Consider the following 21,801-nt stretch of genomic DNA (forward strand, 5'->3'; position numbering starts at 1 on the left):
TTAGTGATTTAGAATGGAAAGAGTATAAATAGGAATGAAGGTAATTTTTTTATTGGCACTGCAGTCGCGAGTAGTTAGAATCATTGTTGAATGAGACATCCATATCAGGGACGTTTAGATTTCCATTAAAGAATGAGTAATTTTCACTGTAAGGTATTTTTCAGGTTTGTTACTGATTTGCCTAACACTTGTGAACGTAAGAGATTAGTATCAATGTTGCCCTTAGTCAATGTCAATGAGTGCTGGAACATGAAGTTCATATATGTAAATAATATATAAGATAAATGAAAATCAGTTTTTTAAAGGATTATTTCACCTAAGAGCATTGTCCACATGCTCGATCCAAGTCAATTTTATTTGAAGTAGTATCTCACGCAGTGATGTGCATAAAATAGTTTACTTGTCTGCAGCATTGCACGAGCCTCACAGTAACTGTAATTACAAATTTACAGCTAGCACACAGAGAGCAGCAAGCACTGCAGTCACATCCATTTACATTACGAGGTAAGATACTTTCATTTCAGAATCTGTTTGCTACGTAAATTATAAACACAAAGGGAGCATTTCATGAACAGCATTATTAGGCAGATCATTAACACACAAGGACAACTTTGTTTAATTAAAGAGATTAATATTAATATTCAGGATTTAATTAGTTTGCACATATTTATAAAGATCATTAAACAGGTCCAAATTCATGTTGTATTCTCGCAGGCAAATATATTAGGTGTCTCTCGCACGAAGTCTCTCAAAGCTGAACAGTTTTCACTCATCAGCCAAACTCAAAATCAAAATTGTTCCCCTACCTAAACCCACTGGGCAAGTGGTGGTGAGCTAGTGTTTGCTAACGTAATCGTGAGCAATGCACAACTTCACAACACACAATAATCCACTAGAGAATTGGCACAAAAACGGAAGAACACGCAAATAAAAAAATAACGCTATCAAATAACACAAATAAATATACAAATACAATTAAGAAATGATTGAAAAACACGGACTGAATAACTTCGATCTTGTTAGTAGGTTATGGGACCATTGCTTTTCACAATATATATAAATGACCTAGCAGATAGTGTCGGAAGTTCCATGCGGCTTTTTCACGGATGATGCTGTAGTATATAGAGAAGTTGCAGCATTAGAAAATTGCTGCGAAATGCAGGAAGATCTGAAGCGGATAAGCACTTGGTGCAGGGAGTGGCAACTGACCCTTAACATAGACAAATGTAATGTATTGCGAATACATAGAACGAAGGATCCTTTATTGTATGATTATATGATAGCGGAACAAACACTGGTAGCAGTTACTTCTGCAAAATATACGGGAGTATGCGTGCGGAACGATTTGAAGTAGAATGATCATATAAAATTAATTGTTCGTAAGGCGGGTGCCAGGTTGAGATTCAATGGGAGAGTCCTTAGAAAATGTAGTCCATCAACAAAGGAGGTGGCTTACAAAACACTAGTTCGATCTATACTTGAGTATTGCTCAACAGTGTGGGATCCCTACCAGATCGGGTTGACAGAGGAGATGGAGAAGATCCAAAGAAGAGCGGCGCGTTTCGTCACAGGGTTATTTGGTAAGCGTTATAGCGTTTACGGAGACGTTTAGCAAACTCAAGTGGCAGACTCTGCAAGAGAGGCGCTCTGCATCGCGGTGTAGCTTGCTCGCCAGGTTTCGAGAGGGTGCGTTTCTGGATGAGGTATCGAATATATTGCTTCCCCCTAGTTATACCTCCCGAGGAGATCACGTATGTAAAATTAGAGAGATTCGAGCGCGCACGGAGGCTTTCAGACAGTCGTTATTCCCGCGAACCACACGCGACAGGAACAGGAAAGGGAGCTAATGACAGTGGCACGTAAAGTGCCCTCCGCTACACACCGTTGGATGGCTTGCGGAGTATAAATGTAGATGTAGATGTAGAACAGCTTTTATTTGCCATAATGAGGACTATGTAAGAAGAAAGCGGACTTGCAAAGAAATGACGCCTGTAAAATCAATTGATTTTCAGAAAAAAAGTGAATTTGATCTTTATTTCCGAGTGTTACTGAAAAAATTGTTGTTCAACGTTAAGTAGAATTTTCCATTATTTGAAAGACAATGACCAAAATATGAACTGTAATATACCGCAATTGAGAACTCGAATACGAAGTTGTTTGGAGTAAAAGTTCGCTAGGGTTGGGATTTTCAGCTATAAAGCCAATGTTCACTTAGCTGATGCTGTCGGCGAGTCTTCGACGCCAGAATTGTTGGTCCGTAATCCATGAGAGTGTAGTCCAATAATGTTATCGGCATCTCGCTTAGCCTCTTGACTGTAGCCGCCCATTGCAAAAGCGCTATGTTTGCAGAATTATCGTTATTAGCGCATCTACTCGCAGTGATGAAACTGAGACACACGGCATTCTATCAGCGCGTGACATACTGCAACATCATAAAGTTTGTTAGGTGTCACTAGTCTTAGTAGCTTTGGCTTTTGGGTGTCCATTACTACTTCGAACGCTGGGCGAGTAGGTTCTGCCTCTTCCAGCCTCTATCGTGGTGCTGCAATAGTTTTGTTTATCCTCAGTGCCACGTGCGTTGTTGTGTGTGTCACATCTTTGTTTGTCTCTCGGTGGCTCGCGTTTGTGATTCGGTTTTGACACGGCGTTGTCTTGCCCCGTGGTGCCGTTCATGGCTCCCAGCCGGCCTATGTGGCAGAGCGGTTCTAGGCGCCTCAGTCTGGAACGGCGCGACCGCTACGGTCGCAGGTTCGAATCCTGCTTCGGACATGGACGTGTGTGATGTCCTCAGGTTAGTTAGGTTTCAGTAGTTCTAAGTTCTAGGGGACTGATGACCTCAGATGTTAAATCCCATAGTGCTCAGAGCCATTTGAACCATGGCTCCCAGGAACATTCCACGCACAGGTACCATCAGTTTTCGTTTTGACAAGTTCACGCAACTTGTGTAGCCAAGTTCGTTAGAAATTCGTGATTCATTTGTAGATAGGATCAAGACCACCTCTGAACAGATTCACACTGCTTACTTTGACTCTGAATCGTATTTGTTTTATGTTTGAATATACGAAAACCTTCCGTCCGTCGTTGATGAATAGGGGTACTGGTAGAAGTAAAGCTGTGAGTACCGGACGTGAGTCGTGCTTCGGTAGCTCAGTTGGTAGAGCACTTGCCCGCGAAAGGCAAAGGTCCCGAGTTCGAGTCTCGGTCGGGCACACAGTTTTAATCTGCCAGGAAGTTTCATATCAGCGCACACTCCGCTGCAGAGTGAAAATCTCATTCTGGAAACATCCCCCAGGCTGTGGCTAAGCCATGTCTCCGCAATATCCTTTCTTTCAGGAGTGCTAGTTCTGCATGTCTCGCAGGAGAGCTTCTGTAAAGTTTGGATGGTAGGAGACGAGGTACTGGTAGAAGTAAAGCTGTGAGTACCGGACGTGAGTTGTGCTTCGGTAGCTCAGTTGGTAGAGCACTTGTCCGCGAAAGGCAAAGGTCCCGAGTTCGAGTCTCGGTCGGGCACACAGTTTTATTCTGCCAGGAAGTTTCATATCAGCGCACACTCCGCTGCAGAGTGAAAATCTCATTCTGGAAACATCCCCCAGGCTGTGGCTAAGCCATGTCTCCGCAATATCCTTTCTTTCAGGAGTGCTAGTTCTGCATGTCTCGCAGGAGAGCTTCTGTAAAGTTTGGAAGGTAGGAGACGAGGTACTGGTAGAAGTAAAGCTCTGAGTACCGGACGTGAGTCGTGCTTCGGTAGCTCAGTTGGTAGAGCACTTGTCCGCGAAAGGCAAAGGTCCCGAGTTCGAGTCTCGGTCGGGCACACAGTTTTAATCTGCCAGGAAGTTTCACCTCCACACAAGTTACCCGCATCGTGTCACGGTCTGAAAATCCATTTATGAGCAACGTAAAAGGCTAGCTTTAGCGGATATGGTTCCTCAAGTGACAGCCATTGTGCCTACCCATGTTTCTGAGGAGCATGGTCCTAGCGTATTTCCGCCACTAATCTCGCGGAGGGACATCGCCACTGTACCTTTCGCGCCGCCACCTCTTATACTTCAACACAAGCGTAGACGCTCCCAAGATGGTGACGAGTCAGACGATTCCCCTTCCCTTCTCTGCTCAACTGAAAAGATTCCTCTAGAGGAGACCTGTCCTCTACCGGAGTTCAGACCAGATGATAAAACATGCTGGTTGCTGTTCAAGATTTGAAAGCGTACAGCACTGCCTTCTATTTGACTCCCGAGACGGAGACCGCCTCCTCGGAGCCACATGAGGATGGATCTGTCCTGGAGGTCCGTACTTTATCGACGGTCTTGCCAGACATCCCAGAGTTCCTAACGTATTCCCACCCTTCTTGTGTCCTCCTGCCACAGGCTGCTGCTGGTCAGAGCCATATCAGCAAAATTGTGCCTTTGGACATGTGGTGACGGTAAAAAAGTACCGTCAGTTTTCGTTTCCGTTGATTCCAGGAGCTGCGTCGCCAACCTGTGGAAAAGTGGGATGTATGTTATGCTCCTGAAACTGCATTTCTGCAGGACCCTCCCCTGTCGCTCCACGCGACATTCGCTTTCCCGCACTGTCGCGACTAACAGCGTTTCAACCTGAGCGTGCGGCATTGCGAAAAAGAAAAAACAGAAAGAGGGTGGAAGAAAGGAATCCATCTCTTTATATTCAAAGTCATTCGTAGATTCCCCTAAGGACTACGATACACTACTTTAAAGGTCACTTGCAAATAAAATTTCGGCCGGAGTGGCCGAGCGGTTGAAGGCGCTACAGTCTGGACCCGCACGACCTCTGCGGTCGCAGGTTCGAATCCTGCCTCGGGCATGGATGTGTGTGATGTCCTTAGGTTAGTTAGGTTTAAGTAGTTCTAAGTTCTAGGGGACTTATGACCACGGCAGTTGAGTCCCATAGTGCTCAGAGCCATTTTTGAACTTGCAAATAATCAACTGCATAGTATTTGTAATAAATCGACGCAGGCCTGTATCTCTCTTGCCTTAAATGTGAACCAAATTAATCCCTAGCTGAGACTTTCTGCATTGCGACAATTTATTTACGATTCAGGCGCAGACGAGATATTTTTGTAAGGTATATTATTTGACCATTTCTCTGTTCCAGGCTTTTCTAATTTCTGTAATGTGGCTCCTGCACTATCTACTGGTACTGTGTTATTTCACATAGAAGGAATAACACTGACTAAAAAATTTTTCTTTTTAAAATTCAGTCTTGATCACACCACGTATGCCGGTTTCGGTCATATCACATGACCATCATCAGACCCATGGCATCCTTCGAAGATGGTAGGTGGAGCACTCTTCTCAGGTGCTGCGATGCCAACTCCAGAGCAGCTGAGAAGAGTGCTCCAGCTACCATCTTCGAAGGATGCCATGGGTCTGATGATGGTCATGTGATATGACCGAAACTGGTCACCTATGTTCTTGTAGCATACGTGGTGTGATCAAGACTGAATTTAAAAAAAAAAATTAATTTTTGATCACTATTCCAAAAATGTTTATAAAAATTATAACACTGACTGATTTCGAAGTTCCCGAGAACGGCCAGGCAACAGGCTGCCCTTTTTGTGACCTTACTTTAATTCTTCTGTATGCCCTTCCAGGACTCGACCGTTCCACAGATCGTGCGCCTTTTATAAAGAGGTTCAAATGGTTCAAACGGCTCTGAGCACTATGGGACTTAACAGCTATGGTCATCAGTCCCCTAGAACTTAGAACTACTTAAACCTAACTAACCTAAGGCCATCACACAACACCCAGTCATCACGTTATAAAGAGGATATGGTTTACTTCTTTCATAAAAATCGGCAGAAACTTCTGTTGGGCAGAGATTTTATGTGTTTTTTGCGTCCTCTGTATCAGGCCCCTAATTTTAATTTCAGTAAGGAACTAGACGACTTGATGCGCAATTCACAAATACACGATGCGTGAATTTGTCACTGTCCCACTGTCGGCAGGTATACACATTTTACAGCTACTTCCATCAGCAGACTCGATCTCTTTTATCTTTCTGATTCTTTACGGGGATAGCTGTTAGTGATAGACATGATACCCACTTATTTCACTGATCACTGTGCCGTAGCTGTAATCATAAATCAAGCGCCACAGCCAGTAACACCTTGTCGCCTCCCCTGGATGTTGAACATGTCCCTCTTAAAGGATCCTCTCCTCGAGATTATCGTCCGAGACGTTTGGGCCCGTAGCTTGCATTCGCAGAACCGTTCTCCTTCTCTTATGGAATGGTGGTCAGGGTATGTCAAACCTTAGCTACAGAAAGCGTTAACGTGTTATAGCGCTGAGATGGCGAAGGATCTCCGTCGGACCGAGGGACTTTATTACCCTGTCTTGCGACAAGTTTATGACGGAGCCAGACAAGCTTTCTTAACGGTTACAGACGTCCGTCATGTTAAGGCGAAGCTTATTCAGTTAAAGGAACTGTGATATCAACGTTCCATACCACACATGTTAGGAGTTTCAGTTATCTATCGCGGTCCGTGTTAGTATCGTTGGACCCGCGAGTCGCGACCAGCGCCTCTAGCGCCGCTCCGCGGCTTGTATCGAGTTTCTAGCGAGCTCTCGTCCACTCTTGCTCGGGACGTCAAGTAATAAAGTACGAGGGCAGTTCAATAAGTAATGTAACACTTTCTTTTCTCGGCCAATTTCGGTTGAAAAAACCGGAAATTTCTTGTGGAATATTTTCAAACATTCCCGCTTCGTCTGGTATAGTTTCATTGACTTCCGACAGGTGGCAGCGCTGTACGGAGCTGTTAAAATGGCGTCTGTAACGGATGTGCGTTGCAAACAACGGGCAGTGATCGAGTTTCTTTTGGCGGAAAACCAGGGCATCTCAGATATTCATAGGCGCTTGCAGAATGTCTACGGTGATCTGGCAGTGGACAAAAGCACGGTGAGTCGTTGGGCAAAGCGTGTGTCATCATCACTGCAAGGTCAAGCAAGACTGTCTGATCTCCCGCGTGCGGGCCGGCCGTGCACAGCTGTGACTCCTGCAATGGCGGAGCGTGCGAACACACTCGTTCGAGATGATCGACGGATCACCATCAAACAACTCAGTGCTCAACTTGACATCTCTGTTGGTAGTGCTGTCACAATTGTTCACCAGTTGGGATATTCAAAGGTTTGTTCCCGCTGGGTCCCTCGTTGTCTAACCGAACACCATAAAGAGCAAAGGAGAACCATCTGTGCGGAATTGCTTGCTCGTCATGTGGCTGAGGGGGACAATTTCTTGTCAAAGATTGTTACAGGCGATGAAACATGGGTTCATCACTTTGAACCTGAAACAAAACGGCAATCAATGGAGTGGCGCCACACCCACTCCCCTACCAAGAAAAAGTTTAAAGCCATACCCTCTGCCGGTAAAGTCATGGTTACAGTCTTCTGGGACCCCGAAGGGGTTATTCTGTTCGATGTCCTTCCCCATGGTCAAACGACCAACTCTGAAGTGTATTGTGCTACTCTTCAGAAATTGAAGAAACGACTTCAGCGTGTTCGTAGGCACAAAAATCTGAACGAACTTCTCCTTCTTGATGACAACGCAAGACCTCACACAAGTCTTCGCACCCGAGAGGAGCTCACAAAACTTCAGTGGACTGTTCTTCCTCTTGCACCCTACAGCCCCGATCTCGCACCTTCGGATTTCCATATTTTTGGCCCAATGAAGGACGCAATCCGTGGGAGGCACTACGCGGATGATGAAGAAGTTATTGATGCAGTACGACGTTGGCTCCGACATCGACCAGTGGAATGGTACCGTGCAGGCATACAGGCTCTCATTTCAAGGTGGCGTAAGGCCGTAGCATTGAATGGAGATTACGTTGAAAAATAGTGTTGTGTAGCTAAAAGATTGGGCAATAACCTGGTGTATTTAAATGCTGACTAAAACAACCCCTGTTTCAGAAAAAAAATGTGTTGCATTACTTATTGAACTGCCCTCGTAGCATAGCCTTCAGCTGATAAGAAGCAACCTCTAACAAGGCGCTTAGTAAGGTAAGGCAGAAGTGAGGCGACAATAGCTATCTGTTTATAATTATATGTACGCAGCCAAGAAGAATCCTGTACCACCAGTTAAGTGCAATATATATTATTTTTTACAAACGATTTCTATTTTAGTCGTTGCAGCACCTTATCGACGGTACTGACAAATCTGCTGTGATTTATGTGTTTCTATTTAGCATCGGCCACCAGTCAACATTGGCGACGACTCGTCCGTCGTCATCATAAGAGAAACAACAAGTGGAAGGACTCAGGATGCGATCAGAATCCCGCCCCTTCCTACAGGACGAACTGACCCCCTTATGTCACCTCGTCCGATTGCGGGCGAGTGGAGAAAGAGCGTGTACCGCGTTGCTTACTCACACCAACGGTCACTTACTGACGTCCCAATATCACATTTCCAGAGCGACCTACAGTTACTTTACCGACCTTTATGATGTCCCTGCTACTGATATTGCTCCTGATGCATTTACTTCCCTCCTTGACTGCGTGATTACTCCCGAATTAAAAAATAAATTTCTAAGAGATTTTATTAGCGATGATATATATCACGTTATTGTTGATTCACAATCGTAAAATCACCAGGACTGGACGGTATTCCTGAGGAACTTTTTGTAAATTTTTGGCCTCTTATAGGTGATACCATTACGTCACTGGCAAATGAGATGATCCGGGGGGGAGGGGGGGGGGAAGGGGGGGGGGGTTTATACCTAACCCCTTCAGGGTTGTTAAAATCGTTCTAATTCCGAAGACAACCGGTGACGATGTGGAACGGAGAGAATGACGCATTGCAGGCCACAAACGCTAGGGCCAGCAACCTGGCTTTGCGAGTAATTCTGGGAAGCAACGCTATCTGGATTGTACCTACAGAGGGGCGTCAGCCCGTGCCACTCCCCTCTTCCCATTTAGGTCTGGAGCAGGAGGGCGCCAGTTTGCAAAATCATTTTTCCTGGACCAGATGACAAACCGTCGCAAAAGTAGCCAGTGGGCGGAAAATGGGTCCAGGAAGCCATATAAGAGAGACTGCTGTAATATGAGCTTTTGTGCAAATGGTGGGGCGCTCATAAAACTCCAAGCATTCTCATATTACAGTCTGCAACGATACGCACAGAGATGTTAGTGCACATGTTTAGTGGAGGCAAAACTATAACTCCCCTGACACCAGAAAGTCGTTAGGTTCTTTTAGCGAGAGGCAAAAACATATATCTCATGGGCATGACTGTCTGGGAAGCTCAACAGCGTTCTTTTAGAAACTGAAAATGGTCGGCCTGGGAAAGATTAGATCTCTCTGTAGAAGGATGACTGTGGTCCCGTCTAGGTAGACGAATTTTGCTGAAACATGGCCATGCTTACCATGAGAACGACCCCTCCCTAGTCTAAAATCTTCTTTTTTTTTAGACAAGAGAGATTTTGAATTGCTGATTGGCTCCTTTCACGATATGCAAAGCAGGGGCTTGCTCCCCCAGCATTGGAAGACCGGTGCTGTGTCTGGACTGGCTAGTAGGCCAACAGAACAGTCAAGAGAGGAGGTTCAATGACTAGAGGATAGTTCGATGGTTTGTACAATGTGGAGGAGCTGTTTTTTTTTTTTTTTTAATTGGTCTCTTGTAACTTGGCTTCATGGGAAGTGATTGTGATTCTTGGCTTTCTTCGTCTTCTGGCCTCCACTGGTGGAGAACTTCAAGTCTTTCCCTAGCGGGTGAGATTTGTGGTCTGTAGCATGTGGTATACTAAGAGCCAGCTGCAATTTCCAACTGTAGCGACAGTAGAATTCGTCCTGAGCTGGCCTTCCGACATTTGGCAATTCCAGCACACACCGTTGAGTCAAACTGGTTTTGCCAGACCAGCGAATGGATGCACCTCACACTGAAATCTTCCAGGATTTCAGGGGTCTGATAGGGAAGTTTCCCGCGTTCTAATAATCAGAACGCCAGTCCCAGTAGGCTGAAAATTTACTTGGACATATCAGGAAATTACAGCTGCCGCAGCCCGCCGCTCCTCGCCGTTTCCTGCAGCAGCCTGAATCAAGGCAAAAGGGTAAAGTATTGCTGCACTGGCGTAGGGTTGTAAACTGATATTCACAGCTCCCTGTTCCCCGTTAACCAAACTTTGTGGTGTACTTAGTCATAGTTGATTCCATTTAAGTAGAACTGGGCTTTACAGTGGAGTCATGTAAACAAGTTCAGATTGCGTTATAAAAGGGCTTAATTCAGAAGAGGATTTGTGATGTACTGTATGCTCTCATGTTTTACTGACAGAAATTTATTTCGTGGATAGAAATGCGCCGATTTCTCCGCGGAAACACATCGGGGTTTTAATCATACAATGAAGGCTTTCACGACCGGATGGTACTGTTGTTGATAACTCTTCCGGTTTATATGGCCGTGGTCCATGGAATTCCTCTATTCCTATCGTTTCGTCCAATAGTACGTTGGACATCCTCAGAGGTATGGCTGGTCTGAGTCGGCAGGACTCAGCAGGACCAGCCGTACCTCTGAGGATGTCCAACGTAGTATTGGACGAAACGTTAGGAACAGAAGAATTCCATGGACCACGGCCATATAACCCGGAAGAATTATCAACAACAATCTCGTGGTTTTGACATAACTGGTTGGTTCAACATTTGAGCATTGCCTTATTAGAAGCTTGTCACGTCACAGCAAAGGTATGTGTTGTAACAACGTGAAAATTGCATTTTTTGGGGTTCAGAAATAATTGCACAAATCTTGGAGACAAAATTCTTCTCAGAATTCATCTTGGAATGTAGCAATGGCTTGGTTTCTTTCGTTAATATTGTGTGCATTGCCGGTGGGACGTATGCACGATCAGGTGCCACAGAAATTCACTTGTGATCCGATAATGAATTTCGGCATGAGACCAGCTGATGTGACTTCACCACAGGGCCACATCGGCAGCTGTGAGGTACAGCCAACACCTTCCCCCACCTTGAGGCGACAGGGTAGGCAACCAGCGGATGTTATGACACGGGGGCAGCTCAAGGGCGATGGAGGCGGTGACGGAATGCTGGTCGTCCCCTTGACTCTTGCCAATGGAGAATGGGAGCATCTGCAGGACTACCTCGCCTGCAGTCAGCATTTAACGGAGGCTCGTCCCTTATCTCATGCGACCATCTGGGGCCACCGTTTTGGATGCAACAGTCTTGAGGAAGCTGACCCGAATTTAACGGCACTGCCGACCATAAAGGAGGGACTCGACAACGCCAGACCAACCTATTGACATCTCTGGGCACTTGCTATGACACTGACAACTGCTGCTCGAGGACTGTCTTTAACAAGAGCGACCGTTTGTTATTTGCTGTCCCATCTCTGGTCTGTCAAAAGTCCAGATGACTACATGTTGCTGCAATAGACTGGAGACAGGTCCTGCCTCGACACCACTTCCACCACAAACAATGTTAAGTAAAGGGGTAACCCTTCCTCCACACCTGACACATCCAACCTGTTCCAGACCTCTTGAGTGCAGTGCTGTGTTTATTTGCCTTTCTAAGGTTAAAGTTAATTTTTGGACTCACTAAAGACCTTTGAGAAGGGAGCAGTAGGAGGCTTAAAATATGCTTGTGTTTCTTAATTCTTATTTTTGCATGCTTTGCTGAATTTATTTTACTAAGTTAAAGGTAATCTTTTAAGGGACAACACCATGTGTACTGTGGTACAAGATCACTAGCATCTAAAATCTAAGACTGACACAACGAATACACTAATAATCGAACAATCTTTTGAAATTGACTCATCTATTTATTTCGTCTTTGTCATTTGTGTAAAGTCTCACTATGTTACACATGTCCTTTAAATTTTGATTATTTTATGTTAACATCATTTACTATATTGTACCAAAAGAAATAGTTTTGCTGAAAGCATGGGTAGAATTTGTCATGTTATTGCCTCTGTAGAAGATTGAGTCACTGTGAGTACTTCGTCAGGGACAACAAAATCTCTGAGGCAGACAATGCTCAATGATACTGTATTGTTAACTGTCAATGTCAATTAAATTCACAAGTAGCCACGTATCTTAAGATGTTATTTTATTTTACTTTGAAGGCTACCAGTTCCAACATTTCACTACGCCATTCTAAGGCCCCACAAGCATCTCTCCAAATAAACGAAAATGTCATATAGAGCCATAAATCTCTGCATGTTGCTACCAAGTCTTCAAATGAAGCACTCGTTAGCTTTGAAGGCTACCAGTTCCAGCATTTCACTATGCCATCCTCAGGCCCCATATGCATCTCTCCAAATAAACGAAAATGTCAAGTAGAGCCATAAATGCCTGGATGTTGCTTTCTTCAAATGAAACACTAGTGTAACGATTGAATTCGCGACATCAAGAGATTTATGGCTCTATTACATGTTCGTTTACTTGGAGAGATGCATATGGGGCCTGAAGATGGCATAGTGAAATGCTGAAACTGGTAGCCTATAAAATAAAATAAAATAACATTTTAAGGTACGTGGCTGTTGCATAATTTCATTAACATTGACAGTTAGTTAACCAGCCAAGGTCCCCTGTCCCTTACTGCCTTCATCTTCAGTGTAAATGGGTTGGTTAAATGTAATTATGGACAGGGGTGTATGTCAAATACCTGAGGCTCCACAGGAGCATTAATGAGACCAAGCTAATCACCAACATATGCAAACATCAACTGTGAATGTGTATATGATCCCTGGTTGAATGAGGTCAAGACAGGGCGTGGTTTTTTTTTCTTTTGGCAAGGCTGTCATGGTCGAGCATGTCATTCTCAAAGACCCATTAGAGTGTTATAATTCCTTCTTCTCCATGTCACACTAATCAATTTACTGTAGTGACCACACCCCATGAAGAAATCACTCGAAAACATAAAGGCTGTGAGACGTGGCACACCACTCTCTTACTTTTGCAGTGTTGTCAGTCAGGTTACCTTCGCATTTTATGTCATCATTTCGGTGGTCCCCTGTACTACATTTTGTTCGTGTTTTTATAAATTTTTACGTAAGAAAATTGTGGGCAGACTGTCCCTATAACTGTATGTGTAACCTGTATAAAACTTGTACCCGGGGGACCGTAGTGGGGGTGACGGAGAACAAGGGGATGTATGGATTGTGGGTCATAAATGCCGCGTCCAGCGATCTGACTGTGCGAATGATTCTGGGAATCAGCACTCTGGCGATTGTACCTGCAGAGGGACTTCGGGCCGTGGCAATCCCCCCTTCCCAATTAGGGTTGGAGGTGAAGGGCGCCGTCTCGCACGAGCATTTTACTCGGGCCCGGCGACAGACTATCGCATAGGTGGCCAGCTGGCGGAAAATGGGTGGAGGAAGCCATTTCAGAGAGAATGCTGCAATACGAGCTTTTGTGCCAATAGTGGGACAGTCACACAACTCCAAGCATTCTCACGTTAGGAGGTGGGACAGTACAGACAGAGCGGCTGGTGCGCGTGTTTACTGGAGGCAAGATTGTAACTTCCCTGACGCCAGGAAGCCGCCAGGCTCTGTTAGCGAGCGGCAAAACCATATGTTTCATGGTTAAGACTGTCTGTGGAGCTTAACAGCCTTCTTTCAGGAACTGAAAATGGTCAGCTTGGGAAAGATTAGATCTCTCCATAAATGAGGGATTTTGGTCCCGCCCAGCTAGACGGTTTTCGTCGAACAATGGCCATGCTTACCGTGAGAACGACGTCTCCCATATCGAAAATCATCTTTTTTGACACAAGAGAGATTCTGAGTCGCTTATTGGCTCCTCTGAGGCTATGCAAAGCAGAGACTTGCTCCTCCAGCGTGGGAACCCCACTGCTGTGTCTGGATTTTCTACCAGGCCAACAGAATAGTCAGGAGTGGAGATTCAGTGAGTAGAGGATACTTCGATCGCTTGTAAAATGTGCAGGTGGCTTGCTTTTTTTTTTCTTTTTTTTTTTTTTGCTAATTCGGTTCGTGTACCAAGGGTTGGCGGAATGCGATTGTGATTCTTTGCCTTCTTCGTCTTCTGGTCCTGCCCTAGTGGACACCTGCACTTCTTTCCCTAGTGAGTGAGACTTGTGGCCTGCAACTCGCGGTGGACTAGGAGCCAGTGACAGTTTTCAACTGTACTGACAATGGAACCGCATCTAATCTCGGACATATCATTTGTCACAAGGATAAACTTATTCGTCCTCGTCGGCTGACTGATGTTTGACAATACCAAGCCGGCCGGTGTGGCCGAGCGGTCTGGAACCACGCGACCGCTACGGTCGCAGGTTCGAATCAGGCCTCGGGTATGGATGTGTGTGATCTCCTTAGGTTAGTTAGGTTTAAGTAGTTCTAAGTTCTAGGGGACCGACGATCTCAGATATTAAGTCCCATAGAGCTCAGAGCCATTTGAAAAATACCAGCACGCGCTGTCGTACCTGTGAGTGAAATTGGTTTGGCCAGACAATAGAACGGGCTCTCCTCACTCTGAAATCTGCCGGTATTCGAGGGCTCTGATACGGAGATTTCCCACGTTCTAATAACTAGAACACGATTCCGCATACTTTGCAAATTTTCGTGGATTGCGCCGCTCCTCGCCCACAGCGTGCGGTTTCCTGCTGCAGCCTGAATCAAGGTAAAAGCGTAAAGTATTGCTGCACTGGCGTAGGGTTCTTAACTGACAGTCACAGCTCCCTGTTCTCCGTGTACCATAGTTTGTGGTGTACTTGGTCGCAGTTGATTCCATTTGAATAGAATTAGGCCTCACAGTAAATTACGAATGCCTTGCCGATCAAGCACCATCCTTTTTCTGATGTGTGTTTGCCTCCTTTCTCTTTTTGTAAGATTTATCAGCTCGTTTAGTTTTAATAGGATGAATAAAAACATGTAATTATCTTTGTGAGCTTAAACACGCCGCTGTTCTCATTCATACTTCTTCAACTAATCACCTTTTCATTTTTTTTGCGGTAATACAAAGGTAATCAGCAATTCAACGTTCAGCAGTCTTATTAAATCACTTAGTTTGATTATTAATTTTAGAGACACCAGAGACAGGCCACAAAAATGCCATGAGTAAACTCACTTATTTCATAAAAAGAAATTAAGGGCGTAGCTCACGATTTGACGATTATTGAGAAGATATTATTTTTCTTCATGTGAATTGTGACGGTAAAAAGCCCCCGTTACTAGATGGATATTTCTAGTATGCAAGGATTGCTTTGTGAAGAGCGAGCGCACTAGATGCGCGATTCGCGGAAGCGCGTGGCGGGCCCGCGCGAGATTTGCAACGGTCGCTGGGATGGTCTCTCCGCCGGGCGGCCACGTGGCACGCAGCTTGGGGCATTGTTTAGTTTCTCGCGCATTACGCGAAAACTATATAACTTACGGTGAAGAACGATGCGGCAGTGGATTGTGGTCACCAAAATGCACCTTCTGAGAGATCGGTCTTTATTTCAAGTCACGAGACGCTAAAGTTATAATAACCTCAAAATCGGTTAATATCACGAATACTGAAAGATTAATAAAAATAGTAAATAACAACTTACAGAGATGAGCGAACACTCATTAAAAACGTTTCGTCATAGCGGATCGAGTGCTGTAGTCGTATGTTAAGATTCATAAATAATTAAGCCCGTAAAGAGCAGTAAACAAAGTTTAGGGGAAAATTGTTTATAAAATTCAATAGAAAATTCATGACGTAAAGAACGGCACTATATAATATTTTGGGTGGCATCACACTTACTTTAAACTAGTTAAGTTATACTATACACTCAACTTGTAATAGTTTTCATTGTTTGCAAATCATTATTAATATTTATCACCCATAATTTATTAATTATTATAGATATGAAGATTTAGAGCAGCACAATGTGTAGATCCCTATAGATTACATCTAAAAACGGTGCTATATGCAGTTCTATGTTAAATCTTGCACCACAGATGTCAAAAAACTAATTTTCGCTAAGTGGCGACTAAAACTTGATTTACGGGCGAACATAGTAAATAGGATGTACTTTTTAGCACGGTTCCGATGGTGTGCTTATTTCTGTCGAGGGATGTATGTATGAAAATTTGTAACCTTAACTGTTGAGATTGGTACTTAAACAACCAGGAGGGTTGACGTCCGAGCCGATATAAGCGAGCGGCCAACTTGGGCAGGGGTCAGTCGTTGGTCAGTCGATTTGGGGGTTGGGTGGTGAGCAAGCCCCACTTGAGGGTGGCCCATGTGGTCATTTGAGAATTCTTTTTCACGCCGATTTCTTTCGACAAAGAGTATTGTATAATAGTGCAAGTGTGCAAGCATATATTTGGTGAACTGGAAGTGCTACGATTATTTGTGAGAGTACGATTTACGAGGTATACATCGTCGTAAGTGAACATTCGCCGAACTGTGATTTCGCGCCAAAACTGCTACAACAAAGAGGACAGTGGGGCTTGTGGTTCTGATCGAACTGAGTGAGTAATTTTCGTTTATAGCAGCCTACATTACTGCTATTGGGGGCCCGGAGTCAAATTATTATTAAAGTAAAACTGTAAACCGTCTCACCTGTGCTAATTTCATTGTGTGAAAGAAAAGGACAACGCCAATAAATAGTGATTGAACCGTGTCTGTGAAAAACTAATTTTAGAATAATAATCGCCTAATTCTTGTTCCCTAGCATAAACTGTACTTACGTCTGACCGAATAATTAATTCAAAACCTATAACAAATGCGCGGGTATGGAAGTGTACTAATGTACCAAGTGTGGAAATCATCCACTGAGACTTACTTGAGAGCCAAAATTTGCAATAATATATTTTAACCAACATTTGTATATACGCATTCGTGAGAACGGTCTGCAACCGCACTTCTTTATTTACCGCCCCGTCGCAAAAGACAATAACACTTAACATCATTCGGAAACATATCAATGATTAAACCATGCAACGGCTTTCAACTCCCCGGTCATTCCCTTCCATATGAAGTGGCTGCAAGGGTCCATCCCGTTGGAGGCTTGGAACATCCAAATATGAAAGTGAAGGTTTCAGTATTGTTTATACGGCGTACTGTTTAACATGTACTCTAGCAACTCATTTTATTACATCTTGCTTATTTACGCGTCTTTGATCGGCCAGTCTGACTCCTGCTGCCGATGTTGGTCACAGCAACTCTAAATTGCGGTACGTCAATGAATTTTATATTATAATACGTTATCGGGAACCGAAAATTTTATAAGTGACACACCATACCACCAGATCTTTGCATTCTCGTTCGTGAGTACAATCGTCTCTCTTCCCTGTTGAATGGCCGTGCCATTGATATGCTGGAAAACAGTGAGTAGTTTCACGTTTGTCTATCTATCCTGATATTGATAGAGGGCCATTCGCAATCTGATCCCACTGAACGAACGCCTCCGTCGCATTGGTCTTACTTCGACTGGCCTTTGCGACACGTGTCATCAACCTGATACATTACCACACAGGTTTGTCCCTTTCGGACGAGAAGATTGGTACTGGATTCGCCGACAACTGTCTTTCTTTCCCTAATCAGCTGAAGCTGCTTTCTCGGTGGGGCTTCTTCTGTATCAGGACTTTTCCGTTTTCGCTCGGACGAAGACTAATTAGATCGTAGGGCTCCTTGGAGACTATGTCCATTATGTAGTAGGGATGTAACAACGATCTCCGCCTACACGTTTTTCTCCAATATATGGTGAACGCTCATTGGAAGTGGCAGAGACTTCCACGGTACCGTGCTTTATTTGCAAATATGCTGCAGCTTGTCTTTCATTGTCAAGGAATTGGAGAGCTTTGCTTTTTCCCCTTGTTCTGGAGCCTCCTGACGTTGCGTTCTTTCTAGAGAGAAAATTGTTTTCTTTTGAGTCGTGGAATTTGAGAATTTATGTTTGTCAAGTTTTCTTTACATAAAAGAATAAAAACGAAATAAGGAAAAAATTTAAAAATATAATAAAGAACATGAAATAAAGAAACCAATCTCGCAACATGTACATCTGAGGGAAGAGAGAGAGAGAGAGACTAAAGGTTCCAAAAGGAGTTAACGTCATTGCTTAGTAATGAAAACGTTATTTTAAATAGAAGTTATCAGCAATGGCGGCCGAAGACTTACAGCATAAAAAGTCACCATCATTCCTCTATAGTCTGGGAGACGAATCTTTGGTATTGACAGCTCGGTAGCGTCATTCCGTTGCCTAGCGACCGCAGGCAGGCAGCCAATGACGGCCTGACTTTGAGCGGGTAGCAAGGGCCACGTTGCCGCTCTGAAACCCGGTCGCGCGCGCTTATGAAACTTACCAGTGTCTCGCGTGCAGGCGGTGCGGTCGTTCGTCGTTTGTCTGAAGTTGAATTCGCAGTTTATTTCGTTTTTGTTGTTTTTAGTGTTTCTTTGTTTATGTTTCGTTGTAAACAATGTCTAGTGCGGCGGGTAGTACCAGCCCAACACAAGAAGTGAAACGGAGGAAGAAAAGTGTGCTACACACCCAGGCCCGTGAATTCGTGTGCTCTGTGAGGGATTACTTTGAGAAAGAAAAGGACAAAGGTGGGCCCTTAATTCCTGTTCTTCAGGTTGTGAAGAGAACTGCAGCAGCATTGAAAATAAGTAAGAACACTGTTGTAAAGATAGGGAAAGAACAGTATAGTGTAGATTGTGACGAGAGTGGCACAACAAAGCTGCACACACCAGGAAAGAAGCGACCGAGAAATAAGCAGGTGACAGCTTTGGTCGATTTTCAGAAAGATGCTATTCGTCGTCATATATACAGCTATTATAAGAGAAGGGAACATCCCACTCTATCTAAATTACTGGTGTCGCTTCAGAAAGACGATCTTTTTAAAGGGAGCAAATTTTCATTGCGTACAGTGTTGAAAGACATAGGCTTCAGCTATTCACTGTTTAACGGACGCAAAATATTAATGGAAAGGACAGATGTAGTTGCATGGCGGTGCAGATTTCTGCGCAGGATCATGGGTGTGGAATTCGAAAGTATAGTGTGGTTAGATGAAACGTGGGTCAATGCCAGCCATTCTTTACGCAGAGGCTGGAATGATGGAACGCCCGAGGGGACAATGGCAGTGCCTGTTGGCAAAGGAGGGCGAATTATTGTCTTACATGCAGGAACATCGAAAGGTTTTGTGCCAAACTGCTTGAAAATGTTTCGGTCAAAAAAGACGGGAGATTACCATGAAGAAATGAACAGTGTAGTATTTCAAGAATGGTTCGAGACATCGCTTATGACGAATCTGACAAGTCCATCAGTGATTGTTATGGACAATGCGCCTTATCATTCCGTTGTTCACGATAAGGCATCAACCTTGGCAACAAAAAAAGACGATATCATTCAGTGGCTGAAACGGCCAAAAGTAGATTTCAGAGAAGATTTAAGGAAGGCGGAACTGCTCGAAATTGTGGCACAAAAAATTACATTGCTGCAGACAATAAAAAATTCACGATCTCTGAAGTGGAAACTGTCCTTCCAGCAGCTATCAATAAAGTGACAAGCGAGACGTGGGCTAAAATTGTAAACAGCACTGCAAGTGCCATCAGAGAGGCGGCCAAAACCGAAGGGGTTGTGGAAGAATGCATCGAAAATTTAATTATACATCTGGGAGAGAGCAGTGATAATTCGAGTAGTGCTGGGGAAGACAATGTCAAATCAGATTCTGACAGTGATGTGAGTGGTGTTTTTCCATTACAGTAACTACAACGTATTCAGGAATGTAAGGAGGGAGTTTGCTATCGATCTACAACCAGATCATCATATTGTGAGTACTTTCTTCAGATTATAACTCTTAATACACTGACCAATTATTCTGTAGCTTGTAGTAGAACAAATTAATAATGCTAATACTTAACAATGGAAACCAAAACTGCTAATGGTCAACAACTTGCGAAAATAGTTTTCATTTCAGTTGTGAAGTTTAACAAATAACTTTATTATGTTTCAGCATCTTAGATACTTGTACTAAATAGCTCTTATCAGTTTTCGAGTTAATATATTTCAAGCATCAACTTTAAATAAATTCACGCGTACCAATACGACTTGTATTTTGTCTGGCTTTTATTCCTGCTGCTGGAGAGTGCGTGTAGCAGCAGACAGGGCGCCGCGTGCTGTGAGCCACGTTCGGCAACAGCGCCGTCTGTCTGCCGGAACTGTCACTACCGATCACTCGTCTCAAGGACTATAAGCGCGTTGTCAGAACGGGCGGAAGAGCGGATAAATTTTCACTCTTCCCTTGGGGAGAGGAACTGCCCTTAAAAAGCGGAAGAATAAGCAATGATCAACAGCATGAGGATGCAAAAGACTACGGAAACCACTGCATTAAAGACACATAACGTGTATCCACAGGACATATGGCCTGTAAGTGAAAAATTGTCACGATGGTCTCTCCGTTAGCAAAAGATTCAGGACTCTTTTCTCATTCGGATATCGGGAAGGGGACTGCCAAATTCGGGAGTGGTGGGGGGAAACGACGACAATGAGAAAAAAACTAAATAACCAGCAAAAGATTCTACGTGACGGAGAGTGGAACGTCAGAAGTTAGAACATAGTGTAAGTAGGCTAATTAGGTTTTTATGTTGATAACGCCACGTAGCGCTCTGTATGAAAATCACTGACTGTGCTGTGTGCAGCCTGTGGCTGGTTGGGATTGCTGGAATATTCGTTATTGTAGTGTTGGGCAGATGGATGTGAGCCACCAGCAGTGGTGGATGTGGAGAGAGAGATGCCAGAGTTTTAAGCGGACGATCTGGACGTGTGTCCTTCAGAGAAAGGAAATATGTTTAATTGGATGTCACAAAATTGTATATATATCTTATGATTTTTGAACGCTATTAAGGTAAATACATTGTTTGTTCTCTATCAAAATCTTTCATTTGCTAACTATGCCCACCAGTAGTTAGTGCCTTCAGTAGTTAGAATCTTTTATTCAGCTGGCAGTATTGGCGCTCGCTGTATTGCAGTAGTTCGAGTAACGAAGATTTTTGTGAGGTAGGTGATTTGTGAAAGGTATACGTTATTGTTAGTCAGGGCCATTCTTTTGTAGGGAGTATTGAAAGTCAGATTGCGTTGCGCTAAAAAAAATATTGTGAGTCAGTTTAGTGAGGATCAGAATAAGTAAAGAGATAAAAGTCTGAGTACATTCAGTTTTGATCAGCTGTTTGAAAATCAAATAACCTAAGAGGTTGACCAGCACAGTCATTCATAATTTTTCTAAGGCGACATTACAATAGTAGAGAAGCTAGGAAATCTGGTAACGGAAATGCTTAGGCTCATTCTAGAAACAGTCGTCGTCAGTGAAGTGAAATGAAAAGAAGACAAGGATTTCTGATCAGATGAGATAGAGTAACATCAACACCAGAAGAAAATGTTATAACAGAGGTAGGATTTGTTATGAAGAGGAAGGTTGGATAGAGAGTGAGCTACTGCGTACACTTCAGTGATTATGTTGTCATCAGAATCGACAGCAGACGAATGCCGACAACTGTAGTTCAGGTATATATTGCAACGTCGCAAGCAGAAGATGAAGACATAGAGAAATTATATGAGGAAACTGAACAGGTAATTCAGAACGTAAAGTGAGACGAAAACCTAAAAGTGATGGGGGACTGGAATACTATTGTAAAGGGAGGAATAGTATAACGGCTTTCGGGAGAATATGGGCATGGTACGAGAAGTTAGAGAGGAGAAAGTCTAATTAAGCTCTACAATATATTTTAACTAGTAATAGCGAATACTCCGTTCGAGGTCAACAAGTGGAGAAGGTGTACTTGGAAAAAGCCGGAATATATAGGAAGATTCCAGCTACATTACATCATGGTCAGTTTGAGATTCCGACATCAGATACTGGATTATAAA

This window comes from Schistocerca serialis, chromosome 2 (genome assembly GCF_023864345.2).
Source record: "Schistocerca serialis cubense isolate TAMUIC-IGC-003099 chromosome 2, iqSchSeri2.2, whole genome shotgun sequence".
NCBI lineage: Eukaryota > Metazoa > Arthropoda > Insecta > Orthoptera > Acrididae > Schistocerca > Schistocerca serialis.